Consider the following 6,922-nt stretch of genomic DNA (forward strand, 5'->3'; position numbering starts at 1 on the left):
CTTATCAGAATTGAAGACCATTCTTGATCTGTCACACCAGGCCACAATTTCGCGGAAAGCATCATACAGTAATATTTCGTCAGCCACAGAACTTATTGGGGTGTACAGCATGCAGTCATCAGCAAATAAACCAATTTTAACATTTCTATCAATGGAACACACAATGTCGTTTATATAAACCAAAAATAACAGTGGACCTAGGACACTTCCTTGAGGCACGCCAAATGTCACTGGAAGTAACGTGGAAGAGATGCCACCAATATCCACAAACTGTGTTTGATGTTGTAGGTAGGAAGCAATCCAGTTTACTAAGGTCAAGGACACGCCTATTAATTTCAGTTTTTCAAGAAGTTAATTATGGGGAACTTTATCAAACGCTTTGCTGAAGTTTAAAAAAATTATGTCCAGTTGTCCAGATTTATCTAATATGGAACTAAAGTTATGGATAGCAGTAACCAACTGCGTGACAGCTGAAAAACCTTTCCTAAAGCCGTGTTGAAATGGAGACAAGCATCCTTTAGAGTTTAATATTTCAGGTATGTGGTTAGCGATTATGTGTTCGATTAGTTTGCAGCAGGTACTCGTCAAAGAAATCGGACGGTAATTGCTTAAACACGCGCGGTCCCCTTTTTTGTGCACAGGCACAACTCTGGCTGTTAGCCAGTCGGGGGGCAATGAAAAAGATGATAAGGATAAACAGAAAATTTTTGTTAAGAAATGAGCTAATGATTCAGCATAACGGCGTAAGAAGGCGTTTGGTATGTCATCTGGACCATGCGAACTTTTGGTATCTAACCGGAGTAGGGATTCAACAACGCCTTCGTAGGATACAGTGATTGATTCTTCAGGTGGAAGGTCAAACACATGTTCATTGGCACTTTCTTCAGAAAATACAGAATGAAAGTAGGCATTGAAATGCGTAGCAATTGATTGAGAACACGTAATCACATTGTTATACATATAGTGATTTGATTTATTTGCTTGTGGGAAGTTCGAAGGTGATCCCAAAATTTATGGGGATCATTTCGCATAAATTGTGGAAGACTCTCTGTAAAGTAATGTTTTTTTTTGCTGATTTAATGCTAGAAGAAAGCTCTTCTGCTAAAATAGCTAACTGACTAGAACTGGCGTTCTTAGCTTTTTTCAGCCATTTAAGCTTTCGTTTTAGGTAAATAATGTGCCGATTTACCAGGGATTTGCTTTCTTTAAGCGCTTCTTCTTATCGGGTATGAAGCTATTGATACAATATTTACAGTGTTCCTTGAACGTGTTCCATAACTGTGTGACACTGGTTCCCTCAAAGCTTTCATAAGCCAATTCCAAGTAATCAAGGGTGGATTCATCCTGTGCTTTTGAATAATCTTTTACGTTCTTATGCTTTGCTTTTTCTATACGTCCATTGACTACAAGTAAAGATATGATTACTAACTTGTGATCAGATATCCCATCATGAACAGATACTGTGTAATCACAAAAAGAGCGTTTTATGAATATTAAATCTAAGATTGACTCAGTAGAACCATGTATTCTAGTTGGTTCGGTGACTATTTGCTGAAGGTTGTGGGACAACATTATATCATAGATAGCGTCAGCATTTTCAGAACATCCAAGGTTTTCGTTAGACCAGTTTATGGTTGGCAGATTGAAATCCCCTGCAAGTATCAATTTTTTATTTCTGTAGTTGAACAAAAAATCCTGCAGCTTATGCAGATAGCCCAGATCTGAATTAGGGGGCCTATACAGTGCACATAAGATGAAAGTGTAGCCAAGATACGTGATTTTCAGAGCAAGGCTTTCATGGTTTTCTGGTGAATTTAGAACTGTAGCGGAAACATTCGGTTTTAGTAAAATGGCTACGCCACCTCCTCGTGACCCCCTATCATGCCTAAATACAGTGTATGGTGGAGGAAAGATGCAATCATTAGTGATATCACAGTGAAGCCAAGTCTTGGTTATAACAACTATATCAGGGCTGTGAGTAAATAGAGCGATCTCAAGGGCAGTTGCCTTGTTCACTATGCTTTGGGCATTCATGTTTAATATAACAAGGTCACGAAGAGCTGGGTTATCTAAGGTGGTCTGTCAATCAGAGTTACTAGAAGAGAGGAGAAAGGCTAATCCGTTGTTCAGTTGAATCGTTCCAAGCGTACATATGCTGTTGCCGATTTTGAGCTTGTCATGAACGAGATAAGCCTTCTTTCCATCCTTCCTTTCGGTTTTGCAAGATTCCCAGAGCAATTTTTGTTTTCTTAGAGTCTCCTTAGAATAATCATTTTGTATGGAAAAAGCCGAACCTTTAAGTTTACTAACATTTGCATACAGGGCCTTTTTTTCATTAAAATCTTGGAAGAATGCGATTACAGGTCGGTATGAGTTGCTATTTGCTTTTCCTATTCTATGCATACAGGCAATGGATGATGTTGAGACACCAAGGTGTTTTTAAAGACCTCAGAAATCACCTTATTTTTAAGTTCCTCTTCAGTTTCAGAGGTAGCTTCCATTATGCCATGTATAATCAAATTCGAGCGACGACTGCGATCCTCCAGGTCAGTGAGCTTTTGATGTTGCTTGGAAAAATGACTGATTTATCAAATTCATATGCTGTTCGATTGGAGCAAGTGGTTCAATACTGGCCTTGAAGTCGCCAAACAGATGTTCTATACGATCTAGTCTTGTTGCTAAGGGGCTGAGAGTTATATCTAGCTTACTTTGGAAAGCTTTCAGTTCTGAAATTTCCTACTGTATGATGGTTTGGGATTTCATGATTTTATCGAACATTTCCTGAACAGGAAGGCCAGGGTTGCTTTCTACATCACCGCATAAGAGCAGTGTGCACACAATTAAGCATTCATATGCAATGCACATCAAACGCCGTGGGCACGGCAGGACCAGCAACATACGGTTATCGCTTCTGCATGAGGAGTAGCAACCAACCTTGTGAGCAAATCGGGATGGCCAATTTGCTCACAAGGAACAAATTTTATTCCATCTATTTCAGGCTTTCAGGTTTAGTTTGCACAGTTATGCAATTTTGGAGCTGTTTATAATGTTTTATGTATCGTACAGTGGGGCAGTGTTATTTTATTATAGTGTTCAAAAGGAAATCCTTTTTTTTTACCATAAAGTATTATTTTCACTCTTTTCTTGCATTCGGGTGCTTGAGTTGTTTCCTGCAATTTTTCTGCATTCAAGTGCGTGACTCTGTCTGTCCAAGCTGCCAAGTGCTTTCGCTTCATCCTTGTGCTCTTCTTGATGCCTTCAGTATGATGCCTGTCTGTTTGATCACACACGAAAGTGCAAAAACTCTCCTTTGACTTATCGTTCTGGTTCTGATCCTAACTGCCACACTTTATATCAAAGAATCCTCGTCTCGTTTTTCTGCAAGCTTCATCCCCCCCCCCCCCGCTTTGTTTTGCGTTTTTGTCTTTAGGACAAATGTTTAACATTTCTTTAGCAGTGGTGCCAGATGGACTGTCAGTCCCAGTTAAAGGAAAGCTGTCGCCGTCTTCAGGGCAGACACAGCACCCATTGACCGACACAGCATAGCAGACCTGCTGACAGAGAACAGAATGGCTTTTGTGGCACAAATTCAGATTCGCCTCTTAGTTTCTGTGCTTTTGGAGCTATGACTGTTGCTTCTGCAATGCATCTATTTGCTGTGAGAATATCGCTACTCAAGTAGTGTTAAATTCTTGCAGCATTCTTTAGACCGAGTTACTTAGCTTCATCAATGGACATCCTCTAGTCATGTGAACAAACCCAGCTCTATCTATGGCCTGCTTATTAGAATCCCTGTTGGCATAGCGGATGTGTAATGTGCTTTCTTGTCTAATTTGGTCAATCAGACCTCGAGCTTCACTTTACTGCAGCAGATGTCCAGTTCAATGTATTCACAAGCCTCTACGTCACTCTTGTTGAAAGCAAACCAAGTTGAACTTAACAAATATTTGTGACATAGATGCAAGTATTCTATCACTTTTCTTTGATGTCAGTGTGCAAGAATATTCCCATACTTCTCAGCCACTCAATGTCCCATAATTCAGTCTTTTAGGTCCCTAGGGCACTCGTGAGTGCACAGACAAGGATGCTACATAATTCAAATCAAATCAAATCATATTTTATTCTCCAGCAAGTATCTGGATGGTCACCTGGGCTAAAAGCTGTACGAACAGCTTGACGAAGGCCCAAGAAACCATTACATGGCAGCAGCAGACAGAACGAAATAACAATACCAATACAGAAGTAGTCATCAAATCAAATCAAGTACAGCATCAAATCAAGTACAGCAATAACACAGAAGTTTTCTTAAACGACATAGGAAGAAATACAGATCACATGTGCACAAAGTATGTTCGCAGTTATTTTCGACTAAAACCAGCAGTATCTTTATGTTTATTGAGAAAAAATGGCAGATTGTGAGCAAGGATTGCAGCTTGTAATCGGTTCTAAACTGTGGTAAGGACCAAGTGTCAGTAGAACGAGTGTTAACTATTGGCGTATGATATTCAAGGGAAGTTGTGTGAGGAAATTACTCATACCTGTAGAAGAAAAGTAAGTTATCTGTAACAAACGAAATTCATATATATTATCTACACGGATCAAATTGAATGATGCTATTGTGGGATTAACACTCGACGTTGGTTCAATGTTAACGATAAGGCAAATAATTTTCCTCTGCAATACAAGAAGCTTGTTCATATTTCTTTTAGGTTTTGTAGCCTATACCAGTGTACAAAAGTTAATGTGAGAAAAAAATAGGGCATAATATATTTGTAGTTTAGCGCTTGTGGGAAGAAATGTGCAGCAGCGTGAGATTACACCTGTAACTGCAGACAGTTTTCTGGAGATGTAAACAGCATGAGCGTCCCATTTTAGATGGGCAGAAAAATACACACCGAGAACCTTGTACTCGGTGACTATTTCTATATGCTGGCCTTGTAAAATGAATGAATTCACCGGAGGACCTGCTTTATTCTGAGCACAAAAAATAACTGCTTTGGATTTAGTTGGGTTTACTTTGATTTTATTTACTCTAGTCCATGCCAATAGTTTAGTAAGGATATCATTGCATTTTGGCTCTAGTCTGCTAATATTACTCCCACATAATTGTTAGTAAACACCAGTGATCCTTGCAGTTCCTCCCATCCTTAACACTGCCATGGTGGTACTGGATGCTTGAAGGGCAAAGCTTCCAAATTTCATATGGGATGACCTCAGCGTTCCAGCCTTGCAAACCTTGGAGTGCCCATCACGATGAAGGCGCAGAATATTGGCAGGCACACAGCTGGTCGTTTTAAGGGCTAGGCCTGCACGATCAGCCTTCCGATGAGACTTGCTATCCCAGCCTTGTGAGCTATGGAGCAGTCATTGTTGTGGTGGCGAGATAAGTGTGCGCTCTATATGCCGTTTACTTCAAGGGCTAGGCTTTCAACATGGATGTCACTGAAATAATTTATCGTCCCAGCCTTGCAAGCTTTGCAGTTGTCATTTAGTTGTCCTTCGCATCGATAGGCAGGTCAGCGGCTGGTCCAAGGGCTTGGCTGACAGGTTGTGTCATTCACCTCTGGGGGCATCCTGGCTTTGTGAACTTTAGGCCCTTGTGCCGTTGTGTAAATCTTCACGATTTACTTTCCCTTCCATGGGTGCATTAAACTTTTGTTGCATGTATGCGATGGCTTTATTTTCTTTTGGGTACTAGGAGGTTTTGGGCAAGTCACCAATTCCAAATATAAATAACCGACATGATAGCTACTGATTATTGGTAGCCATGTGGAAAGCAGGCAAATGCAGTGAATATGTAATGGCTAAAAAATCACTCCACATAGTTAGATGGTCTGCTGAGATTTTTAGGCCTGCCAAAGCTATAAGAACACGACAGTGCAAGCCATAAAGTACTTAAATTTAGAACAATATACAAAATATTATTCGGTTATTCCCTATGTTGACTGTTTATTAAATAAAGACTGGCAGATTTTATTCCGTAATGATGCTCTGAACAGCCACGCAGCTCAGTATAGTTGCAGCCGCAATGGGTCTGTGCTGCGCAGAATTGTATATAAAGTTTATTAATTAAATATTCACATAACATCTGACGAGAACTCCGTTGCCATATACATGCAGCCATGCAGGTAGGTCTGCCTGATCAATCAGTGCAAAAACAATTAGGCCATAAAAATCGCTGAGTTGCTTGTTTTATTTGAAACTGACTTTGCTCAAACTACACACAAATGAAAAATCATTACATATCTGTCTCAATATGACAAACATAAATGAGGGGGCAAATGGCAAGACGAGGAGAAGAACAAAGCCAGAAAGATTGGGCTTGGTTCGAAACCTGACAGCAGCTTCAAAGCATGGTCAGAAGGTTGGCCCAGGATGCTAGAAAATATGTGTATGTTGGGAAGAGTTCGAGGGCATTGTGGTCAGCCCCATGTTTGATCCATAGTACTATTTGCAATGCGTGTCAATAATTGACCTCCTGAAAGTTGTTTCCTATGTCAGCATGGCTGTGTATGTTTCAGCTCAAGAACAGAAGTTATAGTTACCTGCTTCTGTGCCTGAATTGACAGATGAGCACGCTTAATAAATCAGGACGTGTCAATAGTGTACTGAGTAGGCGTATGTTAGCAGGCTAGGATTTTCTTTGTCATCAGTTATATTTCACATCATTTTACCTGTTGCACAATGTAGACCAATGAAGGCCCAAGCACAAGAGGGAAGATGAAAAAGTGAATGCATACATAACTTTCTTTAATGACAAAATGAATGTTTTCTGCATTAATGTTATAATACATACCTGCCAACCTTTACAATTTCATCACAAAATGTCAGATTTCTAAAGTATAGGGGTATTACTCAGGCTCGCGCGTGCGCACCTGACCCTTCTCTGGATCGCACAGCGCCGGCGGAGCGGCAGTCGCTC

This window comes from Dermacentor variabilis, chromosome 6 (assembly GCF_050947875.1).
Source record: "Dermacentor variabilis isolate Ectoservices chromosome 6, ASM5094787v1, whole genome shotgun sequence".
NCBI classification, from domain to species: Eukaryota; Metazoa; Arthropoda; class Arachnida; order Ixodida; family Ixodidae; genus Dermacentor; species Dermacentor variabilis.